Genomic DNA, 19013 nt, shown 5'->3' with positions numbered 1-19013 from the left:
CTTGCTCCTTGGAAGGAAAGCTATGGCAAATCTGGACAGCTACTATAAAACAGAGATATCACCTTGCCAACAATAATGGCCTGTGTAGTCAAAGCTAATAGTTTTTCCAGTAGCAATGTGTGGCTGTGAGAGTTGGACTATAAGGAAAGCTGAACATGACAGAAACAACTCTTGAATTATGATACCAAGGAAGGCTTTTGAGACTCCCTTGGACAGAAAGGAGATCAAATCAGTGAGTACTTAAATTAATTCAGGCTATTCACTGAAAAGTCAAATACTGAAGCTAAACTTAAATACTTTGACCACATAATGAGAAGATGGGTCTCATTGGAAAAGACCCTGATCTTGGGAAAGATTAAAGGTAAAAGGAAAAGGGGTCAGCAGAGGATGGATAGTGTCATGGAAACAATGAACATGAGCTTGGACAGACTTCAAGAAATAGTAGAGGCGGGGCGGCCAGGTAGCACAGCAAGTAAGAGCACCGGCTCCAGTGTTGAGAAGACCTGGAGATCGAATCCCGGGCTCAGACACTCAGCACCACACCCAGAAATTACTGGCCGGGTAACCTTGAGCAAGTTACTTAACCTCGATTGCTTAAAAAAAAAAAAAAGAAATAGTAGAGGTTAGAAGGACCTGGCATGCTATGGTGCATGGGATCAAAAAGAGTTGGGCACAACTGAACAACAGCTAATGAGGGGATATATCATCAAAGGCAAAACTAAGTCTCTATTCTTAAATATTGTTAACATAGGCTCCTGATAGGTACATGTACTATATAGAGTATTCTATCTGTGTTGTAATTACTTTGTATTACCTAAATAAATAACTATTTTCTTTATGGAACCAAACAAAGCCACACCAATGGACTCATTCAGCTATTCTGGTGATGATTTGGACTCTCAATAATTGAATGACAAATCAGGACTAATAGCTCTGATAACAGCTAACTAGCGTTTCTTTTAGCCTTTGAAGTTTGCAAAATACTTCATATATGTCATTTCATTTGATCATCTGCCTTTTACAGATGAGAAAGCCAAAGCTGAAAGATGATAAGTTACTTGCCCAAATTTACACAACAAAGTCAGTCCTGCTATAGGCAGGACTACAAAGCTCAGGCCTTCCTGACTCCAAGTCCAGCATTCTATCCATTTTACTACTTATCTAAATCTCAATAGGCAATAAATATTGACCATATCTAATAAGATAAATTTTAGTGTTGACATAGGTTCTGCACTTAAATTTTTAAAAATCACTTGCAGAAATACAAGATAACGAGACTTTCTGCGAGATAACTAAAGGAATTTGTGTCTATGCTCAGCCTTTCTTCAAAATTAAAAAAAAAAAAGGACAAGAAATGTACCAAAATAATTTAAAAGAATAGCAACAACTAAAAGAAAAGAAAGGGGGAAAAACTTCATGGAGAAATCCTCACGGCAAGACCATCAAAGAGAAGTAGAAAATAAGCAAGAAAAAAAATGCCTAACAAAATGAAAAAATGCCATGAGCCCTTAATAGAGAAGTGGTCAAAATATATGAAGAGTTTTCAGAGGAAAAATGCAAATATATGAAGAATGATCTGTCACTAATAATAAGAGAAGTGCAAATTAAGACAACTCTGAGGTTTCACTTGCATCCATCAATTTGACAAAGATGATAAAAATGGGAAATAGTTAATGTCCAAAGGATTATGGAAAGACAGGCATACTAATTACTATTGCTGAATTTGTGGATTGATCCAACCTATCTGGAAAATAATTTGGAATAATGTGAGAAAAGTGATTAAATCATCCATCCCCGTTGCTCCAGAGAGCTCATTGCTTGTCTCAAGAAGGTCAAAGGCAGAAAGAAAGTTCCCATGTATACCAAAATATTCAGAGTAATACTTTCATTGTATCAAAAAACTAGGGGGGGGGGGAAGCAGGTACCTATTGATTAGGGAATGAATGAACAAGTTGTTGTTGATGAATGTAATTGAACATTATTGTTCAGTAAGAAAGGACAAATAGGAAAATTTCAGAGAAATTTGGGAAGACATAAATATGTAGACTAAAGTAAGCAGAATGAAGAGAACATTCACAATGACTATAATAATGTGAAGAAAAAATCACTAAAAGACATCGGGACCCAATATGTAACCTCAGGAGACTTCCCTACTCTGGGCTCCAAAGTTAGTTATCCCAGGTTCTAGGTATTTTGTGAGTCAGAACCCATGCAAATATGTCTCAAATTATAACCAATATGTTTTACGTTTTTGCCACTCAGTTGTATAATACACATAGTTAATACCAGAGGCATTTTGATTAAAGAGCAAAATAGTTGCTACATTAGTTGGGACTTAAGATGCAACAATTGCTCCTCTCTCTCCTCAACTGCTATTGCCACTGCTTCTCAGATCACAGATGGTGGGGCAGGGGTTTGTAGGAATCATGGGAATTGTGGGGGGTCTATAGAGCAACAGTGGGTAGTGGGTCTGATGATGAATTGTAAACCTGTCTACATTTGACAAGCACCATAAACTTCCTAGTGATCAAAAGGATGAGCTATAATGCCATCCATTTTGCTGCTGTGCCCTCTGAATCACAAGGCATTGCCATCAGCACGGAAGCAAAAACCTCCTATATGTGTTGTCCTTCCTATTAGAATGTGTCCTCATTGAGAGAAAGAGCTTTTTAAATTTTCTGTTTGTGTTCCATGTTTAGCACATAGTAACACTCAATACAGGCTTTTTCATTCATTAATGTAAATAGAGTAATAATATAACATTTCTTCCATTAACCTTGAGTTTTCTGCTGCATATATACATATTCATTGGACAGAATGTACCCTAGAAAGAAATATTTGGAATATCCACACATAAGGAACATGAGTGATAAGAGCAGATATGCATGAAAGGGCAAATTAGTCCTTCAATACTTCAAAACTTCTAGAATCTTTTCCTGATAATCAAGATGTTGCAGTCTACTGGACATGCTCCCTCTCAGGTGTTGCTCTCTGTTATTTCCCATGATTCCCACCAGAAGCCTCAGTTTCTTCATCTGTAAAATGAGGGGGGTCAGATAGATGGTTAAATGGCTAGAGCACTAGGCTTGGAATCAGGAAGAGTTCATGAGTTCAAATCCAGCCTCAGATACTTACTAGCTGTGTGACCCTGGGCAAGTCACTTAATCCTATTTGCCTCAGTTCCCCATTTGTAAAATGAGCTGAAGAAGGAAGTGGCAAACCACTCCAGTATCTTTGCCAAAAACAAAACAAAACAAAAAAACACCAAATGGGGTCACAAAGAGTTGCACACAACTGAAATGATTCAGCAACACACTAGATGATGTTGATAATCCATTTCAGCCTTAAATTTATGATCTTATTCCTACCACCTGATCTATTTCTGATGCCTCTACAAATGTAATAATCAATCTTGATTCAAGAGGACCTATGATAAAACATTTGTCTTTTATTTTTTAGAGGGGAACTAGGTTTTAATTTTGGTGGTGCTGTGGAATGAAGCATGGATTTTGAGACATGTCACTATGCTAGATTGTCTTGACTAACTGTATTTTTTTTTTAACAAGAAAAGGTTCTTTTGGGGAGGGTAGTATTGGAAAATGATTATACTGGTAAAAAAAAAAAAGGGAAATTATTTTTCAGTACACACAAAGTGTTTTAAAATGCTAAAGGAATGCCAGTCAAACTTTCCAGAAGAAAAAAGTAACTCTGCAATAACTATGATTAGAAACCCTAAAAGAGACCAAAATAGCAACAGGAACTCTCAGAGTTGTTGGAAAGACTAATAAAAGGATTGAAAGAAGAGATATCTTATCTCTCAATGAAGAGAAGCTGAGAAAACAACATAACAGTGCACACTCTGAAAAAGAAAATGGAGGAAACAGAACTAAAATAAAACTGCAATCAATCATTACCAAAGTCAAAATACAGCAAAATTAAAGACTACATGTGATCTCGACAAATAACAATAGAGCACTGGAAGACCTGAGTTCAAATCTGGCCTCCAATACCTACTAGCTATGTGACCCTGGGCAAGTCACTTAATGCTATTTGCCTCAGTTTCCTCATCTGTAAAATGAGCTGGAGAAAGAAATTGCAAACCACCCCAGTATCTTTGCAAAGAAAACCCCAAATGGGGCCACAAAGAATTAGACATGGCTGAAAATGACTAAACATTTTTATGGTGCTTTAAAGTTTGCTATATATTTTTTGTACATATGTGATGTCCTTTGATCTACAACACTGTGAGGTAGGTTCTATTAATATCCTCATTTTAAGGGTGAGGAAACTGAAGCTGGGAGAGGTTAAATGACTTGATCAGGGTCACACAGTAGTAAGTGTCAGGTTCATGATTCAAACAGGTCTTTCTGACTCCAAGTCCAAAACTGTAGCTACTGTACCACCTAATTGTTTCACATCTCACCAAAGATCAGAACAATCCCAAACCCTAAATATCTTCCTGGATAGGTTCACAGAGTCCTTAACCTTCTGCTTCTCATATTCTCCTCACAAAACTCTTTCTTCAATAGCAATGACATATCACTTAATTCTCCTTAGCTGATGATTAAGGACAAGTCCAATGACTAAAGCTGAGTCGCTAAACCTACGATTTCATTAGTATAGGAAATGCCCAGATGAGATAATTCACTCTACCAATGGAGGTCAGCCCCTTCTTTGCAACTTATAGTCATAGAAGAGTAGTCTAAAGTACTCAGATGTTGAGGGTCACATCTGAGAGGTAGAATTTGAACCCACAGCTAACACTCTAGTCATTGTTCTACCTAGATGTTTACAAATAAAAATATGTGACCTGGAATTTAGCTTGAAGGATAGTTATCAGTCTCCCAGAAAAAAACACACTGAAGCAAAAGGGTAAAATACCACGTTTCAGTAAATCACAAAATAAAATTGCCCAGAAACATTGGAATGGGGAAGTAAGGGGATTGGATTGCTACAAGCAAAGCAAACTGCAGATAGTTCTGATGTCCTCCTTCTTGAAATAGCATAACAAGATTTCGGTGAAGGAAACATAACCTTAACAATAATAACTCTGGGAAATGACTGGAGAAAGAAGGGGGTTTATAAATGTAATACAATGCTACTGTGATGTAAGAAACAAGAAAAACAAATAATTCAAAGAAAATTGGGAAGATGTGAACTAATGCAAAAAGAGAACACAAGTCTATGAAAATACATGTATTGACTATAATAGTGTACATTAAGACAATAGAACTCAATTCAATTCATAAAGAATTTATTAAATGTTTGGATGAGCATCTTGCTAGGGATACAAAAACAAAATGCAAAAACAGCCTTTGCTCTTAAGAAGCTTCTGTTTCACTGGGAGAAAATATGTACAGAGACAATGAAATGCAATGATCATTTCCAGATGACTGATGTTAAAACATGCTACCTTTTAGTAGAAAAGAAGTGGTGGACTGTGGGTGTGAAATATTATAAACTTGTCCAATTGAAATCATTGTATTGACAATTTTACTTGTGTTTGATTTGGGGCTTTTGGTTTGTTTGTTTTTTCCTATAAGTGTAAGGAGGATTACTGAGAAGTGATTATGTTATAAAATACAAAATGCATTAATAAAATTTTACAATAACCTGTAAATATTAATGAGATGAACAGATCCATAATACAGACAAGGTTGGCCAAATGGATTGGGAAGCAAAACCTAACAATTTGTATACACAAGAAATGCACTTAAAAGAGAAAGAGTCACAGAAAGTTAAAATGAGGGGTTGTAATAAAATCTATTATGTCTCAGTTGGATATAAAGAAAGCAGCAGTTGCAATCATGATCTCAGATAAGGCAACATTAAAAATAGATATGGGCAAGAGAGATAAACAGGGAAACTACGTTATGTTTAAAGGACACCATAGATGATTAAACAATATCAATATTAGGTATGTAAACACCAAGCATCTAACTTACTTAGAGGAAAAATTAACTATTTTGAAAAAAAAGATGCACATAGGAAAACAGCACTTTGTAGGTTACTTCAAAATGCCTCTTTCAGAGAGTGAAATATAACAGAAAGATAAATGGGAAAGAAATTTAGGAAATAAGCAAAATGTTAGAAAAATTAGGTACAATAGAATTTGGGTTTTTTAATTTTTTTGCATTTTATCTTTTTCATATTAAACCTATTTTCACATTACTCACACCATAAAGAAGAATGAGAATGAATGGGAGAAACCATAAGGAAAAAGAAAGAGAGAAGCACATAATATGCTTCAATCTGCACTCAGACTCCATATTTCTTTTTTTGGCTATGTATAGCATTTTCCATCATGAGTCTTTTGGAGTTGTCTTAGATCCTTGCATTGCTAAGAAGAGATGAGTCTATCAAAATTAATTATTGCACAATGTGACTGTTACTGTGTACAATGTTCTTCTGGTTCTGCTCATTTCACTCGGCATCATTTCATATAAGTCTTTCCAGGTTTTTCTGAAATATGCCTGCTCAACATTTCTTACAGCACAATAGTATTCCATTACATTCATATACCACAACTTGTTCAGCCATTCCCCCACTTATGGGCATCCACTCAATTTCCAATTCTTTGCCACCACAAAAAGAACTGCTATAAATATTTTTGTACATGTGGGTCCCTTTTCCCATTTTTGTGATTTCTTTGGGATACAGACCTAGAAGTGATATTTCTGGGTCAAAGAGTATGAACATTTTGATAGCCCTTTGGGTATAGTTCCAAACTGCTCTCCAGAATGATTGGATCAGCTCCAAATTCCATCAACAATGCATTAGTGTTCCAATTTTCTCACATCTCCAATATTTATCATTTTCCTGTTTTGTCATATAGCCAATCTGATAGGTGTGATGTGGCGCCTCAGAGTTGTTTTGACTTGCATTCCTCTAATCAATAGTGATTTAGAGAATTTTTTCATATGACTATCTATAGCTTTAATTTCTTCCTCTGAAACTGCCTGTTCATTTCCTTTGACCATTTATTACTTGGGGAATAACTTGTATTCTTATAAATTTGACTCAGTTCTCTATATATATTTAGAAAGGCCTTTATCAGAGACACTAGTTGTACAAAATTCTTTCCTAGTTTTCTGCTTCCCTCCTAATCTTTGTTGCATAGGCTTTATTTGTACAAGACCTTTATAATTTAATGTAATCAAAATTGTCCATTTTGCATTTCATACGGTTCTCTAATTCTTGTTTGGTCATAAATTCTTCTGTTCTCCATAAATCTGATGGGTAAACTACTCCTTGCTCTCCCAGTTTGCTTATAGTATCAGCCTTTATAGCTAAATCTCGTACTCATTTTCACTTTATTTTGGTATATGGTGTAAGATGTTGGTCTATGCCTAGTTTTTGCCTTATTCTTTTCAAGTTTTTTTTCCAGCAGTTTTCGTCAAATAGCGAGTTCTTATCCCAGAAGCTAGAGTCTTTGGGTTTATCAAATTGTAGATTACTATAGTCATTGACTGCTGTGTCTCATGTACCTGACCTATTCCATTGATCCACTATTCTATTCCTCAGTGAGTATCAAGTAGTTTTGATGATTGCTGCTAGATGAAGCTAGACAACCTTCCCTTGCATTTCTTTTCCTTACTTCCCTTGATATTCTAGACATTTTGTTTTACCAGATGTATTTTGTTGTTATTTTTTCTAGCTCTATAAAATAATTTTTTGGTAGTTTGATTGGTGTGGCAGTGAATAAGTAAATTAATTTAGGAAGAATTGTCACTTTTAATTATATCAGCTCAGCCTACTGTAATGGGAATGCAAATTTGGAAGATCTTCCCTGCCCCTAGGCTAAAGTGCACATGGAGCCTGGGGTGGGAGGCTTGTTTTTCAGTAGATACTTCTTGATTGGTCAGTTGGGTCCAGAAGGTTGTTACATTCTCTGAGCCAGGAGAAGGCTATATAAGCCCTGATGTGTAGCTTTGTTTTGGGGGCTCACTTTGAGAAGTGTTCTGTGATTTGGATTCTGGGAAGCCGTTGTCCAGAGCCCCCCCCCCGGCTTTGAAAAACCCAGATGTTGAAAGCCAGATGTTGATTTGGTATGGATGTAATGGTTGGACAGTTTGAAATTTGTCTACTAGATCTGTTTCTGTCTTGATAATTCTGCCTGTGTACTTTGAAATTCGGGGTGCTGACCTTTTCCCCTGAACAAGGTAAACGATATATGTCTGACTGATTAAAGTGAGCTTGTTAACCCATTTTGAGTTGCTTTCCTTTATCAAAGCAGATCCAAGAACCTGTGCTAGCAGCCACCCTGGGAACGCTGGGGTGCTTGCTGCTGCACCTACCCATGAGCAACTGATGTTTTTTTTATTTAGATCTGACTTTGTGTGAAAAGTATTTTGTAATTGTGTAATTGTGGGTTTCTTTTGGCAGGGAGACTCCAAAACATTTTATAATGTCTATGGTAATTTTAAATGAAATTTCTCTTTCTATCTCTTACTGTTGAGCTTTGTTAGTAATATATAGAAATGCCAATGATATATGTAGGTTTATTTTATATCCTGCAATTTTGCTAAAGTTGTTTATTATTTCAAGTAGTTTTTTACTTGATTCTCTAAGTATATCATCATATCATCTGCAAAGAGTGATAGCTTTGTTTTTCTTTGCTTATTCTAATTGCTTTGATTTCTTTTTCTTCTCTTATTACTAAAGCTGTTTTTAGTACCATATTGAATAACAATGGTGATAACAGACATCCTTGTTTCACCCCTGATCTTACATTACATATAATGCTTACTGATGGTTTTAAGCAGATGCTACTTATCATTTTAAGGAAGACTCCATCCATTCCTATGCTCTCTAGTGTTTTTAATAGGAATGTGTGTTGTATTTTGTCAAAAGATTTTTCACATAAATTGAAATAATCATATAATTTCTGTTAGTTTTGTTGTTGATATGATCAATTATACTGATAGTTTTCCTAATATTGAACCTGCATTCCTGGTATGAATCATAACTGGTCAGAGTGTATTATCCTCATGATATGTTGCTGTAATCTCTTTGCTAATATTTTGTTTAAAATGTTTGCTTCTATATTTATTACAAAAATTTCCTTTCTCTGTTTTGGCTCTTACCAGTTTAGGTATAAATGCCGTATTTGTATCATAAATAGAATTTGATAGGACTCCTTCACCTATTTTCCCAAATAGTCTATATAGTATTGGAATTAATTGCACTTTAAATGTTTGGTGGAATTCACTTGTAATTCCATCTGGCCCTGTAGATTTTTTCCTAGGGAGTTCATTGATGAGTTGTTCAATTTCTTTTTCTGAAATGGGGTTATTGAAGTATTTTATTCCCTTTTTTATTAACCTGGGCAATTTATGTTTTTGTAAATGTTCATTCATTTGACTAAGATTGTCAAATTTATTGGCATACAGCAGGGCAAAATATCTCCTAATTATTGTTTTGATTTCCTCTTCATTGGTGGTGAATTTACAGCCTTTTTTTATTCTGGTAATTTGGTTTTCTTTTCATTTTTGATACTGGTAATTTGGTTTTCTTCTTTCTTTTTTTTTTTTTTAAATCAAACTAACCAAAAGTTTATCTATTGTATTAGTGTTTTTTTTTTTCATAAGAACAGCTCTTAGTTTTATTTATTCTTTCAATAGTTTTCTTAATTTCAATTTTATTAATCTCTCCTTTGGTTTTCACAGTTTCTAATTTGGTATTTAAATGGGTATTTTAAATTTGTTCTTTTTCTAGTTTTTTTTTTAGTTGCATGCCCAATTCATTGATCTCTTCTTTCTCTATTTTATTCATGTAAGCATTTAGAGACATAAAATTTCCCCTAAGAACCACTTTCACTGCATCCCATAAGTTTTCATATGTTGTCTCATTATTGTCATTCTCTTGGATGAAGTTAATGATTGTTTCTATGATTTGTTATTTGAACCATTCATTCTTTAGGATTAGATTATTTAGTTTCTAGTTAATGTTAAAGTATATTTTTTCATGGCCCTTTATTACATGTAATTTTTATTGCATCATGATCTGAAAAGGATGTATTTAATATTTCTCCCTCTCTGCACTGGATTGTGAGGTTTTTATGCCCTAGTACATGGCAAATTTTTGTGTAGGTACCATGTGCTGCTGAGAAAAAGGAAGAACTGCTGAGGTCAAGTGAGGTTTTTCCTACATTTCCCTGGGATTACACTGAAGCTTGAGGGTTGGGGTTGGGGGTGGTCTGGCCACTGGAGGTCACCTCCTCACCAGGGGCTGTGCTAGCACATGGGTCAGAGCAGCTGCTGGTGGACACCTGTCTGCCGGCACATGTGGTAGTTCTCCAAGCTGGTGTCTGAGGTTCTCCTGGTTGTGTCAAGACCTGCAGGGGTCCTGATGTTGTCACTTACCTGCTCTTCCACCCACCTGGGGCTCAGGATGTCCTGCTGGTTGGCTGAGGTGGGGCTTGTTGCTGACTTGCTGGGACTCCTCCCATCATGTATTGGTCCCTTCAGCCACAGCAAAAAAGACCTTTCCCATTCATCCCCCTAGACTCCCAAGTTAAAAGATTGCTGCAGCGTGTCTTTCTGCTGGCATCACTGTTCCAGGATTTTTCCTGGGGCAATATTTTCTGCATTTTTCAATGTCAGTAAGGGAGGGTGAGAGCACCTTACTGCTTACTCCTTACTTATAGGTGACTTTAAACATTCTCTCTGTTGACTGAGAACTCCATTAGCAGTCACTGCAGCTGCTACTTTAGTCACTCCCAAAGCCTACTCCTGGTTTGCTGGGGCCAGGGTTGTACTGGCATAGCCTATGCTGGACTGTGCTCCTCTCTCAACCTGGAGCAACAGACCTTTCTGGTTGATTTTCTATGTTGCCTTAGGGTGGGAATCTGCTTTACTCGGTCTCTTTGTGGGTTCTGCTGCTCTAGAATTTGTTCAGAGTTGCTTTTTAAAGGTATTAGAATTTTGGTGTTCTTTATTTTTTTTTTTGCACTGAATATGTTGACTTTATTGATGGTACACAATACAGGACTCTAGGTTTCTCCCCCCTACTACAGGGGTGCTTTGAAACAAGGATGAGAATGGGATATGAGATACCTCGTATAGGAACATAGATTAGGAATGTAGGCTCCCCAGTGGTGGATCTCCTCTTTTTGGCTAGGAATGAAAGTCCATGGCTTTCCACTTTACTCCTTGAAGGCCATGTAGACCTTGAGGTCTACTACACTTGCTATTGATGCGGTGCTTGGGATCTATGTTTGTAATATTAGTTTGTAATGTCAGTCTATAATATCAGTTTGTAAAACCAGTCTGTAAAATCAGCCTCAGAGCATTAACTCTGCCCAGAAACAACCCATGAATTGTTTATCTCTGCTTAGAACAATAACAAGCTACACCTATGAATTCTTCACTAAACTATCTATAAACATTTTAGCTTAGGCAAATGTTATCTCGCCTTGGTAAAGTGGGCTGCTGCCCCATGAATTCTTCAATGCCCTATCTATAGGTTAACTCCTTAGCCAATTATCCACATACTGAGTTTCTGTTAGCCTTGGATCCCAACATCCATCTTGTCAAACATGACACTGATGGGTGGCAGACTAGGCACTTCTCAGTCAGCTCTTGATCGCTACCTGACTTAATGATGTTTCAGGCCTAAAACCACACCTCCAGGTAGCCCCCCCTTGGGCTATTTCCCAGTGAATTATGGGCAATACCCCTGGACAGTTGACATTAAAAGTGCATGTTCCTTTAAGCACTGACCACTCCTTAACTCCTCCCTAATCCCACCCTTACTCACCTAGTTAGCATAATTGACATCTGATTAATTGCCTAGACTCCTTAAAAACTATGCCTATGTCATCTTTAAGTTTACAAGCTCTCTAAGAACTCTTGCCCTCTGTACAGTGTAACAATAAACTTGCAGGTTCCCTAAGGACGCTTGCCTGCTGTAAAGCGTAACAACAAACTTTTACAATCCTGACTTTAAGACTGCTTGGGCCTACTGAATTCTTTCCAGACTGAATAGCAGGGATTCTGGTCATTGATAAGGATCAGAGTTCCTGTATAACCTATTGCCATCCCCCCCCCCCCCATCACTACAACCATACTTATTGTCATACCAGGAAACAAGCTTGACAGAATGGTCATTGAAGGCAATACCAGCGCCAGCATCAAAGGTAGAAGAGTGGGTGTTGCTGTTGAAGTCACAGAATACAACCTGGTCCTCTGTGTAACCAAAAATACTCTTCAAGGGTCTTTCTGATGTTTGCTTCACCACTTTCTTCATATCATCATATTTGCAGGTTTCTCCAGGCAGCAGGTCAGATCCACAACAGATCCAATGGGAGTAGGAACATGGAAGGCCATTCCTGTGACCTTCCCATTCAGCTCAGATATGACCTTGCCTACAGCCTTAGCAGTACCAGTGGAAGCAGAGATGATGTTTTGGGCAGCACCACACTCATCATGCCACAGCTTACCAGAGGGGCCATCTACTGCCTTCTGGGTAGCAGTAATGGCATGAACTGTAGTCCTGACTCCTTCCACAATGCCAAAGTTGTCATGAATGACCTTGGCCAAGAGGGCCAAGCAGTTGGTAGTACAGGAAGCATTACTGACAATGTTAAGGGAATTATCATATTTCTCATGGTTCACTCCCATCACAAACATTGGGGCGTTAGCAGAAGGGGCAGTGGACTCTACAACATATTCAGCTCCAGCATCTCCCCATTTAATATTGGTGGGATCCCGTTCCTGGAAGATGGTAATGGCTTTTCCATTGATCTCCACCTTCCCATTCTCAAACTTGATGGTGCCCTTGAACTTGCCATGGGTAGAATAATATTGAAGCATATAAACCATGCAGTTGAGGTCAATGAAGGGGTCATTGATGGCCACAATGTCTACTCCACCTAAGGTGAATGCAGCCCTGGTCACCAGGTGCCTAATACGGCATCTTGTTTCAGGGATGCAACTGAAGCAGCAGAATCTGGCACTGAGCTTGGGAGAAAAGCCGTGGTATTTTTTAGATAGAAGTCAGGACACCTCCTTAATTTTCTGCATTGCATAGCATCATTCTTTTATTCCTGACTCATATTTCTATTTGAATATCCTGTCATTACCCCATACTTAATGTGTCCAAAATTAAAATTAAATTTAGTGTCTTTTCTCCAAAACCAGTTGTTCCTCCCTTTTCCTCCATTTTTCTTAATGGCAGTATTATTTTCCTAGCTAAAAATGTTCAACCCTAAAAGCCATAAGATGACAGATTTAGGGTTAAACAGGACCTTGGAGGTCATCAAGTCCAAACGCTTCATTTTATAAATAAGGTAAGTGAAGCCCAGAGGTTAAAAGTTACTTGCCTAAGGTCACACTGCTAATAGATGTTTGAGGCAGGATTTAAACCAGGACTTCCTGACTCCATTCGAGTGACTTTATTCACCATTTAACACTTACTCTCTTAATAGAGAAATGTTAATATTAGAAATATCAATTTCTAGAAATACAGAATACAAGAAGAAAACATAGAATCATAGATTTAGAGGCGGAACCTTAGATTTAGATAAGTGATGCCTAGAGTTTAAATGACTTGCCAAGGGTCACAGAACTAGTCAAGTGTGGAATTCAAACCAAGGTATTCCCAACTCCAGCATTCTATCCACTATACCAAGCTCTTATTTTTGACTCCTCTATTTTCCTTATCTATTGTGTTCAATCAAGTACTACTGTCTTATTTTTATGCATAATTTCCTTTGTCTCCCACTCTCACTGCCACCACCCTAGTTCTAACTCTCATTTCCTAATGCCTGTACAATTACAGTAACCTAATAAGTGGTTTGTCTACTTTCTTCTGGAGTAGAGTCTTCATTCTTCTAATTCACCCCACAAAAATCACCCATGTTGGTTTTCCTAAAACATTTTTTTTATCTTGTTATTACATTGCTCAAAAGCATTTGATGGTTCCCAATTTCCTAAGAAATTACAAACAATTTAGGTTTATAATCTGTTACAATCCCACAATCTATTCTTTAGCTTTTTTTCTAGCCTTGTTTCCCATTTATTTCCTGAACTCCAGTCAACCTTGTTTACTTACTATACTGTAAACATATTTTGCATTTTTCTAATGCTTTATTGATGGGGTTATGGGACCTGAACCCCTGAAAGGAAAAGACTTTTAATCCCTGAACTTTCTTACACATTCCAGTAACTCAGTCCCTGGAGTTCACCTGAGGCATCCTGCCTTTCCCAATCTACCCAGATCCTCAATAATCCTTTTAATTGTTCTTTCATTGTGACCTTACGACTTAACTCCTTTCATTGTCTGTACCTGTCCCATCCCAGGCTACTTGCCACTCTTTAATCCTTTCTAGATCTTTCCACAGTCTTATTCTGCATAAAAGTACCAATCTTACCACCATTAAATTGTGCAGATTTTTGGAATCTTGCCTGCTTCTATTGGCATCACAATACTGCAGATTTGCTAGAAACCTCACTACTCTGACCAAAAGAAGGCTTGAGTGGTTGAATTCTTTTGAGGCAGACCACCCTGTGCCCTTGCATTTTAGCATTTCCAGCACTCCAAACCACAACTTTGTTCCTTTTTTTCCATACCTTGAATGCCTTAACTCCTATCTCACCTTTTAAAAAGTCTTTATCAACTATTAAGCAAAGATCATACACCACTCTACCCGTGACATCTTATTTTAGCTCAAAGTGATCTCTAATGTTTCTGAACTCCTAGTATATTGTTTTCGGTCTTCACGTGGCACTTATGTACTTCTCATTATTGTTATTTGCTTAAATGTTTTATTTCTCTTGTTAGATTGTAAACTATTAGAAGGCAGGGAGCATGTATTATAATACGTCTTTCTATCTCCTCCTCTTGCAATGTCTAGCCTATATCAAGTACTCAATGAACATGTTTATTTACTTTTTATTAGGTTTTCCTAAAATGGAGCACACCCTTATAATGATAGATTCTTTGATAAAAAAAGACTCAGACTAAAAAGGGCCCTAGAAATCTATCTTAAATCCTTTAAATTTACAGATGAAGAAAATGAAGCCCAGAGAAGTGAAGTAGAATAATAATCAATAATAATAACTAACGTTAATGTAGTTACTTAGCACAACTTGGACAAAACTTATTGATAACAATATTAATACTAATAGCTAGTGATTACTTTGTGCCAGGCACTGTGCCAAGTGCTTTATAATTATTATCTCATTTGATCCTCACAACTACCCTGGGACTCAGGTGCTATTATTAACCTTATTTTATTGACACTGAGACAAACAGGTTAAGTGACTTGCCAAGGTCACACACCTAGTAAGTGCCTGAAGCTGGATTCAGCATAACAATTTAAACTATGTTGTCTCATTTTGATGTGCCAATTTCAAAATATCAGCAAGAAGTAATATAACCCCCAACTCTGAAAATATAAATATATATACGTATATGTTTGTGTATACACATATGGAAAGACAGAATTTCATGTGTTACTTTGCCAAGATTAGATGTAATTACATATTAAAACATTATTATTTTTATTATTATCATTATTTCCCATCTCAGCAAGTAGGCAAAGTGTTTTAGGAAGGTTGTTAGTATAGTGGTTAGATGGATAGTTAGTGGATAGATGAGAAGAAGAGAGATTATAGGCAGACAGACCATTTAGGAACCTAATGGAGTAATGCAAATAAGAGGCAAGGTGACATGTGGATAGAGAACTGACCTCAGAAGTAGGAGACCTGGCTTCAACTCTTGCCTTTGATACATAGACTCTGTTTGACTTTTAAAGTTCTTTATAACTTGGCACCTCCCTACATTTCCAGTCTTCTTTAAAGAATCCCTTAGTCTCCCCCATGTAGTTTGTTATATATGGCCTATTTGCCGTTTCTCTCACAAGACACTCTCATCTCCTATCGAGCTGATAGTTTGGTCAAATGAGGCAAACAGGCTAGATGACATGTAAATCCATATTGTTTATTCCCTTGAAGCTAGTGGAATATATACATGCATGGAGCCAGATCAAATCTGACTGCCTGAACAAATACATTTTAGAACCATCCCAATTCAGGGTGGCTATGTCACTCAAATTTATGATCTCCATAAATGTTTAATCATGGTATGAGAAAGGAATTTTCTTAATTGAATAGGTGGTAAATACAATAAGATAAGAGAGTTGACAAAGTGTCGATTGAAATTATGACCCAGGATATCTGTGTTTTCTTTACCATTAACATGCAATAACATAGTATATGTCCAAAAAATATTAAAATAAGAAAAAGTCCCATTATTCAAGGCAGTGTCTACAGTTAAGGGTCTCATCCTTAATGGCCATAAAGTCAGCCCCATCTGGCCTTGTGGACATAGGAAATTCTCTGAGTTTTCTCTCAGAGAACAAAGAAGCTGTTGGGTCCAGGCTCTTCTGGTTGATTAGTTCAGGCCCTGGCCCTTATTGAGGTTATTAAATTTATATTAAATGATTTATCACTTCTAATCCCACACATTTTTGCTGTATAGACCACAGTGCCTAGAATGCTCTCTTTCTTCCTTTCTGTTTCCTGGCTTCCCTAGCTTCAGTCAAGTCTCAGCTAAAATCCCACTTCTACAAGAGCTTTTCCTGATTGTCCTTAATGCTAAAGCCTTCTCTCTGAGATTATCCACAATTTATCTTGTTTGTATGTAGTTGTGGCATGTTGTCTTCTGCATTAGAGCTAAGTGACAGCCAGGACTGTTTTTTTACCTTTTGCCTTTTTTCCTCTCTCCTTGTATCCCCAGCACTTAGCACAGTGCCTGGCACATAATGACTGCTTAACAAATGGCTGTTGACTTGACTGGACTATATGACCCAGTAAACTGCTTAATCTTTCCATACCCTTTTAAGGCAATTCTCTAAGACTATAAATGAAAAAATAGTTGCTGATCTACCTTAATAGAAGGAGTTTTCTCCCTAAGATTCTCTATGCCAATGGAATCATTAGTCAAATATTTTTATCAGTGTACATTTAACCAATTATATTAGTTATTTCATACAGCAGTGTGAACATTAGATAGGTTACTATTGTTTCAGCATTTTCTAGATAAAAAAGTTTCAACAGAAAGGTTAAGTGACTTGTTCAAAATCATGCAAAATGTTAGCAAAAGAAGTAAAGCATCATAGGTTGGGTTATAAATCCCTGATTTTATTTTTCTTTTTAAAATATTATAAATTTTATTATGAATATTAACATTATTAATTTTGATAACATGAACAAAATCAAATAAACAAATGCACAGACTGAAGAACTGAAATTATACATAAAACCCTAAATATGTTACGTATTGTTACCAGAAAGAAACAAATTAACCATAGAAAATGTTTTCTTTGTGATCCCTTCTAGCACTGAGGTTCAACTACTTTTGGTTTTTATTTTCTTTATATAGTTATGGTCAATTTATATTCTTTTCTGACTTTTCTGTTCTTATTTTGATTTAATGAGTGAACTCTAACTCCTTTCCCAATATTATGTTGATCTGATATGGCTTGATCAGACCTTTTTTCATCTTAGACTATCCCCACATGGGCAGATTTAAAAGTTATGGATATTGCTGGGTGCATGAATTTTGAAGGTAAAAGATAGAGACTAAGAGAAACACACAATAGGCACATCCTTCCCATTCCCCTTAGCCCCTTGATGTCATTATTAGAGTTGTGATGATCAGGTAGCACCATATGGAAATTAGTTTATGAGATATTTTAGCAGTTTTCAGGTTCAAAGTGGGATAATAGGGACATAGAGATATGAGAAGACTCTGGTTCAGAATTCAGGGTCCATTGGTTAAGCAAAAATCCTGAGACTGAATCCGGCCTCAGACACTTGACACAATTACTAGCCGTGTGACTTTGGGCAAGTCACTTAACCCCAATTGCCCTTCAAAAAGCAAAAAAAAAAAAAAGATCCTGAGACTGTGGGAAAGGGATCCTCAGTTTCTATTGACCTGTGCATCTGTGATTAGGAAAATCACCAAAATTTCTACAATGCTCTCTATTCTAGTTGGAAATTTACTGCCTATGTACAATTTGTTTCATGAGGAGATGGAAAGTCTATAAAAAGACCTTAGGGTCTCTAGACTTTTCCCGTGTGGAGGCTGGATGACTATAAGAAAGGGGAGGTAGACTCTAGCTGAAAGAAGTTTCTGCCTCAAGAAGAGATGAATCCTGGCAGTAGTCAATATAATGTGTAGTTTATATTATACAATTAATGCTTCTGCTTTTACTAGTCTAATCTAATTAAATTATTATAATTATAGTAGTGAATGAAGATGGATAAATAAAACAACATGGAGGGGAGGCAAAGAAAGAGGAATGATCAAATAAATAAGGGCTGAGTCAGAGAATGAATAAATCTGACTCCTAATTAAGAATTCATGATGAAATAGTGATATATATGTGAAGCAAAATACTGGTTGGTTGAGTTAGTTGCTCTAAGATTCTATCTGATTATGGGACCCAGCCCTTACCCTTACTTCCCTTGCTTATCCTAGTTATACCCACCCCCACATATAAAACATATATACATATACAAACACATATATTCATGTTACCTTCTATTCTTCATATTTACATGTACATTACATATTTACTATTTTTCTATATTCCATTATAGTAATATACAATGATTTATTCATTCATTAATTCATTCTCCAATCATTGGACATATAGGTTGCTTCCATTTTTTGCTATTACAGATAAAGCAAATATTTTTATATTTGGACAAATAGGTCCTTTTCCTCTTTTAATGATAATGAAGTCCTAGAAATGGAGTCACTGAGTTAATGGTTATAATTAGTTCTGTGATTCTTACTGTATATTGCCATACTGCTTTCCAAAAATTTTTTGCCAAGTAAAATTCCACCAACAATGCATAAAACACTTATTTCCCCATAGCCCTTGCAAAATGAAATGTTATCATTTGGGGAGTATTTTTCTCAATTTATAATTATAAATTATAATTTCTCATAAATTATATGTATAAATTCTATATAATATATTATATATATTTATAAAT

The 19013-nt window shown here is 36.4% G+C and overlaps 1 protein-coding gene and 1 pseudogene across 1 annotated transcript in view; one reads left to right on the top strand and one right to left on the bottom strand.

Moving 5' to 3' along the window:
* The window catches only part of PTBP3 (polypyrimidine tract binding protein 3), a 224898-nt gene that overhangs the window by 39318 nt on the left and 166567 nt on the right, over positions 1 to 19013 (top strand). The gene's annotated exons all lie outside the window — the stretch shown is intronic.
* LOC138159229 (glyceraldehyde-3-phosphate dehydrogenase-like) lies at positions 12001 to 12989 on the bottom strand (annotated as a pseudogene).

This window comes from Petaurus breviceps, unplaced genomic scaffold (genome assembly GCF_028583685.1).
Source record: "Petaurus breviceps papuanus isolate PSGF00001 unplaced genomic scaffold, PetGlider_PUasm1.0 175, whole genome shotgun sequence".
Lineage (NCBI taxonomy): Eukaryota > Metazoa > Chordata > Mammalia > Diprotodontia > Petauridae > Petaurus > Petaurus breviceps.
Note: the sequence above shows the minus strand (reverse complement) of the source record. Positions and strands in the feature narration are given on the sequence as shown.